Here is a 7,606-nt window from a genome sequence, read left to right on the forward strand (position 1 = left end):
AATTAAAAGTGACTCCTCGGTGAGGCTTGCTCCTTGGGTAAACACGGGTCTTGACAGCAGTTCACATTGCCTTTACCATATTCACTGCGGTGTCTTTCAGCTGCGTTTTCATCATGGGCTCCTTTCCCTGCCCCCACTGTCTCCCAGAATACTACACCGCCACTCTGGAAATGACAGCTACTTGTCTTACATGCACCGTTTCTCCAACTTCTAAAACACTTCGCTGTCGTACAGGGTTTCTGCAGACTTAAAAGTATGAAAAGCATGTGAGGGAAGATCTATAGAGATTTGCTCACCTAAAAAACATTTTTTTTTCTTTCCTTCGGCTGGGGATGCACTTCAGGTGGCTGAGCGCTTCCTAGATGCACAGATCAGAGGTGGGGAGTCCATCTCTAGCACTGTGTAAAAAGGGTATCATCAGAGCACACACTTGCAATGTGGAGACAGGAAGATCAGGAGTTCAAGGCTATTCTCAGCTACATAAGGAGTTTAAAGCCAGCTTGGATATTGAATCCTGTCTCCCCCAACCCCTGCTTTGACCCCAGAGGGGGAAAAAAGTCCCCATATGTCCACTGTCTTCTAGGCCAGTGCTTCTCAACCTGTGGGTCTTGACCCCTATTGGCAAACCTGTATCTCTGAAAATATTTACATTACGACTCATAATGGTAGCACAATTACAGTTATGAAGCAGCAATTAAAATAATCGTATGGTTGGGGGTCACCACAACATGAGGAGCTGTGTTAAAGGGTCACAGCGTTAGGAAGGCTGAGAACCACTGCTCCAGGCTCTGTGCTTCGGCCTGGGGCAGAGATGAAAGTCACCATACCAGGCTAGGAGGTGTCATCTGTCACTTTAAGGTAAGGCTCTGGAAAGCAAGAGCTCAGATGCCAATGCTGCCTGTCACCATCCCAGATGAGGAGTCCCTTACTAATCTTTGTTTGTGCAATGGACGGTGGCAACAGCTTTTACACGCAAATCTACTAGGAGCACAAAACCAGTTGATACTTGTGAAGTTTGAACAATCAACTGACGCATAGGAAGTCCCCCCCCCCTCCACAACGGTGGGCCCCTGGAATTCTCATGGATCCTACGAGATGGCCAGTCACATCAGTGTCTCTGTGGGTCACTCGTCACCCCCAAACTGAGGGAGGAATCATCTCCTGCAAGACTCAGTACCAGTTCAAACCACCATGACGCCCAAAGGTACTTCTTCCCTTCCAGGGCCCACAGCAGAAGTTTCAGGATGGGGTTGCAGCCTCAGGAGGCCTACCCCAGCAGAGGGACAGAAGATTAGTTTGAGGCTAACTAATCTCAACAGAGATTAAAGTAACAAAGACAACGCAAGACTTGCTAAGTGTGTTCTCCCGAGGTCAGGCGAGCAGAAGAGGGTGTTTTTCCTGTTGACCTTTGTCACCCTGCCCCACCCCTTCCAGCTGAAGGTAGAGACAAGGAACTGAAGGGTAAGATCAGTCTACAGAGAAAACCTTCTCACCCCAGGAAATACACTGAGGTAGTGCATAGGTGACTGGATGCTCCACCATCCAGAGGTGAACTGCAGCTGCTGCTGCAGACTGCCTGAGGTCTGCGAGGGGTCTAGACTCTTGTTTCTATTCACATGGGCTAGCATTGCCTTATGGAAAGAAAGCTCCAAAGAACACGAGAAGATTCAGTGAACCGATGGACATAGAACTTTGAAGCAAGTAGCCTTTAAAAACAAAGCAAAGCAAAAAAAACGATATTCTGTGTCTGCTGGGAAGAGCCACAGAAAGGGCAGGGTAGCCCACACTAGCTCACTCTGCAGTCTTTATTCTCCTATGGATCCAGCACTCCTATTCCCTCCCGTTTTGGTTAATTAACAGGTGTTTCTCAGCCTTATGCTCAATCAATATAAAAAAAACACAAGAAAACTTTAAGCAGGGCAAGAGTCAACAGCTAACCACTTCCTTCCCACTGCCCAGTGCAATCTCTCTCTCTCTCTCTCTCTCTCTCTCTCTATATATATATATATATATATATATATATATATATATATATAGATAGATAGATATAGATATAGATATAGATATAGATATAGATATAGATATAGATGTATGTATGTAGTGGGTAGCCATTCCAGCTTTGATCTGGAAGTTCCAACCCCCATTGAGGCTTCAGTAATGGTCACTTCTACAAGGCAGGGCCAAGAGAGGATGCTGAAGACCCGGATGCGTGGGCTCTCTTAGTTCCTGGACCCTGGACGCTGGAGGTAGACAGAGCAGAGTTCTTCAGAGAACACCGCCGGACTGTGCTACACGTTTCCCAGACCCTGTAAACTATCCCTTCACTCGTAAGTTACCCCACAAAATAAACCTCCCTTTTAACTACGTGGGGTAGCCATAATAATTTCATATATATATAAAATTTGTCGAAACAACATTCAGGGTCACCAGCTAATGACTGTTTCCATCAGTATTCTCAGGGGTGAGGATGCTTTCCAGGTGCTAGCTCCTGAGCACAAATCCACAACATACAGCGCTGCAACATGGTACTCGATGCTGTTCTGTGAATGAATGACTATATGAAGGGCCGCTGGACAACAGGGAGGCATGCATAAACTGAGTGAGTAATGGACTAACAATCCTTAGGGGCTAGGAAAACACTAGAACAAATGAAAAGGAAAACGAGGAAACGGACAAGAAATCTTTGTGATACACGAGTGTATTCTGGGCGTAGAAAAGCAGGCCCAACATAAATCATTCTCAGTTTATGGCATTCCCTCTTATTTGGCCATTAGAAGAATAAAACAGATTGGTCAGTCTTTGAACTCTCTTAACACCCCCTCACATGGCTTAAAACTATAACTGCTTAACTTGGTATGTCCTCAGCACCTGACACATAGTAGACACACAATAGTTACAAGTCTCAAGAGAGGCCTGCAGGAACCCTTTTCCCACAGCCCTGGCCTGCCGACCCCAGAACTCCCTGGAAACAGAATTTCAGAGCCTAATGCTAGCTTTCCAGAGTGACTCTGCATAGATTAAAACTGCCGAAGTAGATTTACACAGGTTTCTCCTCATGCCAGAGGATTACCAAGCCAGGCTTGACCATGTATTCATCTCTTAATCAAGAGCCACTCAGAAATGTGCATGACTCTGTTCCTGCCCACCAGATCTTCCTCCTTCAGAACACAGCAGGTGCTACTAAAAGTGTTGCCTTAACCAATTCCTCTCCTGAGCATCCATGGTTTAAGGCAATGCCCGGAAGATGAAGATGAAACCTCTCCCCTCCCCCACAGCTTCCAAGCTCCAGCCCAGGTCATGCCACAGGCTGGCCTTCTAGGAGTCCCTTTGGGGGACTTTGTTTCCACACAGCTCCCTCCAGCTGTCTTCCCCAGGCCCAACATGTCACTCTATGTCTGGACAGCAGAGAGTGGTTTTGTCTCTTTGGGTGTTTGCTGCTGCCGCTGCTCTGGACTGGGCGAAGTGCCTGGGTCTGGAAACTCAGGAGTGACAGGCTGTGACTAACAGACTTCTGATACGCTTTGATGCCACTGCCAGGCCGTACGACAATGCGTGCTTGGCAAAATCAAAGTCGAGTCCTTCTTTTGCATAGTTTTTTTTTTTTTTTGTGCTCTGCCCTCTTCCCCCAGGTCTCTAGTCTTTCCCAGTTTTCTCCGGTTGGATCTGTTGGTCTTGAGGGTTTCTAGGATGCCAGGCCAGTTCTCCACCACTGAGAAACAAAAGCATTCATGACTCGAGTGTGGTGCTGGGCCCCTGAGCTCCCATTACAGCTAACTTTTGTATCTGAAATGCTTAAGACCTCTGGCGTCATGGCCAATTTTTAAGACAGAAATAACAGCAGTTAGATAAGGAACATTCTAGAAACTACTGGTCCTTCTTGACTGTACATAGTCAGGGGACGAGGGTTCAAAGCCATGGTTTGGGCTTTAATAGCCGAAGGTACCCTGAGGCCTTTGCAGTTCTTACTACAGATGATCTCAGTAGACTCTTATCAGCACCATTAAAGAGATAATTCTGGTATTGGCAGTGCACATTACAAGAAGAGGGTCCATTATCAAGGCTTTCTTCAGATGTACTGAATAAAGACAGCAACTAAGCCACACCTGCTAATGAGCCTGCCTGGGTTCAGTGGATTGTTTGGCATCACTATCTACCTGTGGTTAGCACTAGGCAGGTGGTAATTTCCTCTCACATCTTAGTTTTCTTCTAAAGGTTTGTCGTCACACACACACACACACACACACACACACACACACACACACACACGAGCCCCCCCCCCCCAGATCATACTTTTAACTTGGGACTCCTGATATTTTTTTCTTAAACAGGAACCCCACCCCACCCCCACCCCACGCCCGTACACAGAGACACACATGCACAGGAGCCTGCCTCCTCTACACACACACATGCACAGGAGCCTGCCTCCTCTACACACACACATGCACAGGAGCCTGCCTCCTCTACACAGACACATGCACAGGAGCCTGCCTCCTCTACACACACACATGCACAGGAGCCTGCCTCCTATACACAGACACATGCACAGGAGCCTGCCTCCTATACACACACACACACACACACACACACACACACACACATGCACAGGAGCATGTCTCCTCTACACACACACACACACACACACACACACACACACACGCACAGGAGCCTACCTCCTCTACACAGACACATGCACAGGAGCCTACTTCCTCTTCACAGATACACACATGCACAGGAGCCTGCCTCCTACACACACACACACACACACACACACACACACACACACACACAGGAGCCTGCCTCCTCTACACAGACACACATGCACAGGAGCATGCCTTCTCTACACAGACACATGCACAGGAGCCTGCCTCCTATACACACAGACACATGCACAGGAGCCTGCCTCCTATACACAGACACACATGCGCAGGAGCCTCCTCTACACAGACACACATGCACGCTTTCCCTTCTCTAACTTTTTCCGTAACTGAGGATGCTGACGGATAACTCTTCAGATGAGCAGGGCCTCGCAGGTTTAGGAAGACTTGGAGGGTGGACACTGGCTGACGCAGGTGAGAGCACACAGCAGAAGGACACCCTGGGGACCCTGCGAGGTAGTTAGCATTTCTTACACTAACCCAACTTTGATTTGTGGCTAAATGAAGTTCAGACTAGAGCCAAGACTCACCTCCTACATGTTTAGACTTGTGGGCAAGCCTGAGCAGCTGATAACATATTTACCAGTGTGAATTCTCAGGTACTTCCCAAAACTTTATTTCAAAGCCTTCCCGTCCCGGAAAGAGTTAAACCCTCTTTCCCCTCTTAGCTTGCTCACTATCGTGCCTTAAGAGATATTTAAGTTTTTAAAAACTACCCCAAAACACTCGAGAGCTTCATAAACATCACAACACTCCCTTTAAAAATCCCGACGTCTGATGGAGAACCCAGAAGCTTAAAAATTAAGTAAATACGGCGGTGATTACAAATGCCTGTTTCCTTGACAACTCCCCTCCCCCACCCTTGTGCGATAGGGAAAAACCAACATGAAAACGAGGAGGGGGTATCTACAGAGTCATGCCGCGTTCCGGCGAGGCCCAGCTAGGCCAAGCCCAGGAAGGAAACACAAATAAATCCATTTAAGATCCCGACTGTATTTTTGTAGAGTATATTTTTTGTGGTTGCCATAGAAACACCAGAGGCAGAAGAACGTGTTGCACGAACACAAAAGAGAACCGGTATATGTAACCAGAGGATTCTCTACAGCTTCACTGGTGGCCCAAGAAAACGCTTCCATCCTGGGAGAGAGGCTCGCAGAGCCCCCAAAAGGCACCTCACAGCCCGGCACAAAGCAGGGGTCCTCGGCCGAGCCCCTGTGCCCTCCCTCCCTCCCCGCTACATCAATCTCCGCCACCCCAGCAGCCTCCCAGCCAGTCCCTTTCAAAGTCTCAGGAAAACCAGCCGAGCAGAGGAAACCCTGCTCGAGAAGGGCATCTGATCATCGCACGCCCCACCCCAGGAGAAGGTGCCTGGAAACCGCACGAATACCACCTACCTCGTTCCCGGCAGCCGTGTGCATTGGCGCTCACCAGCCACAACTGCGAGGCAGCTGCCTAGGGTTCCGAAACTGCCTCTACTTTAGAGAAGCTGTAAGTCAGCCAACACTGGAAAGAAAAAGCGAGACTCCACCCAAAGGGGTGGACCCTTCGGAAAGGGAAAAAAAAAGGTGGTCCTCGGCTGACGTCTCTCCCCACCCATGTCACTTCCTTTTAAAGCTTCGACTTAGCAGCTACGGGGAGGGAAGCTCGGACCCGTGTAACATGAGTCACCCTCCTGTCCTTCCAATGAGTGTGAGGAAGTGTCCGGCTCGGCCTCCTGTAGGATTCGGACGGGATCTGGAAGTCGCCCGCGTGGACAACAAAGCCCAGCCCAGTAGCCTGGCCGCGCTCGCCCAGCTCACGAACCCTGTTGCGTCCCCGCGCAGAAAAGGCCTGAGCAACCTCGGCCTTCTGCCCTGGAAATCACCCTCTCTCTTGCTTTGTTCAGCAAGAAGAGAGGATGAGGGCTGAAGCCCGCGCACCCTAGTGCCCTCCTCACCTCTTCTGGATCCCCGCGCTTGGAAGGAGGCTGTCCCTTTCACTCCTCCAGCCCGGAAGCCCCTTCCAAGATCACACCCAGCGCTCCGGAGACCAAGATGTGCAGACCCTGGATGCCAGGAGCTCGTGTGGATAGATGCTTTCCTCCAAAGTCAGGCACCAGGGCCGCCGAAGGGCCGCCGACAACCGCTGCAAGTGCGCACACGCAGGCAACACGCGCATGCATGTGGCGTTGGCGCGCGGGTGTTAGCGAGGGTTTGAGCAGACCTTTTTAACAGAACAGAGTCGTGAAACATCCAAGGAGGGTGGAGGGTTGGAAGCGCACGGAGTCCAGGTGCGTGACACTCCTGGAATGGTGATTTCTATCACAGGGTGGTGCTTACAGTGCCCTTCAAATGCACGCTGTTCCAGCTACTGTCACCGATGTTGATGTGTTTACAGAAAGAAAGCCCCGGTGGTCATTCTGCTCTGGGGATGCGCTCACAGTATTGCGGAATTCCTAAGTGTAAAAGCACGCGGCAAACAGCGTGGTACAGACCCGGGGGCCAAGACGCAGAAGGCACTCAAGAAACAGGAAACAGGGTTTGGACTTTGACATCCAGGAGATCATCAGGAATGTGAAAAGAACAAAGCAGAATGGGGTGGAGGTGGAAGGCATAAGGATGCAAACCAGCAGAAGTCCATTTGTGACGTTTAAAAATTAACTTGATCCGATAGTAAGGGCTGTTAAAAATGTTAGTGAAAAGTTTCCTGTCAGTACTAGAAATGAGATAACTCAGTGGTTAAGAGTGCTTACTGCTCTTATAAAGGATGGGGGTTCAGTTTTCAGCATCCACATCTGACAGCTCACAACCACCTTGAACTCCAGGGAATCCAATGCCCCCTACTGACATCCAGGGGCATCTGCATGAATGTGGTGCACATAAGCAAACACATGCACATAAATAATATTAATTAGTCTATAAATTTGTTTTCTGCATCCAATGCAATCTTTAAGAGTTCTTTGTAAACTCCAG

The 7,606-nt window shown here is 49.1% G+C and overlaps 1 protein-coding gene across 3 annotated transcripts in view; it reads right to left on the minus strand.

The window, feature by feature from the left end:
- The window catches only part of Agpat4 (1-acylglycerol-3-phosphate O-acyltransferase 4), a 107,253-nt gene extending 100,529 nt beyond the window's left edge, over nt 1-6,724 (minus strand). The window contains exon 1 of one of the 3 annotated variants that reach the window (XM_042262399.2): nt 6,592-6,724. The gene's annotated coding sequence lies outside the window, so the exon portion shown is untranslated. Of the gene's footprint in view, nt 1-6,049; nt 6,288-6,591 lie in introns of those variants that run through there. The other 2 variants (XM_006978021.4, XM_042262401.2) reach the window with 2 other exon arrangements.
- Nucleotides 6,725-7,606: the final 882 nt, after the last annotated feature.

The sequence above is a fragment of the Peromyscus maniculatus genome, chromosome 16 (genome assembly GCF_049852395.1).
Source record: "Peromyscus maniculatus bairdii isolate BWxNUB_F1_BW_parent chromosome 16, HU_Pman_BW_mat_3.1, whole genome shotgun sequence".
NCBI classification, from domain to species: domain Eukaryota; kingdom Metazoa; phylum Chordata; class Mammalia; order Rodentia; family Cricetidae; genus Peromyscus; species Peromyscus maniculatus.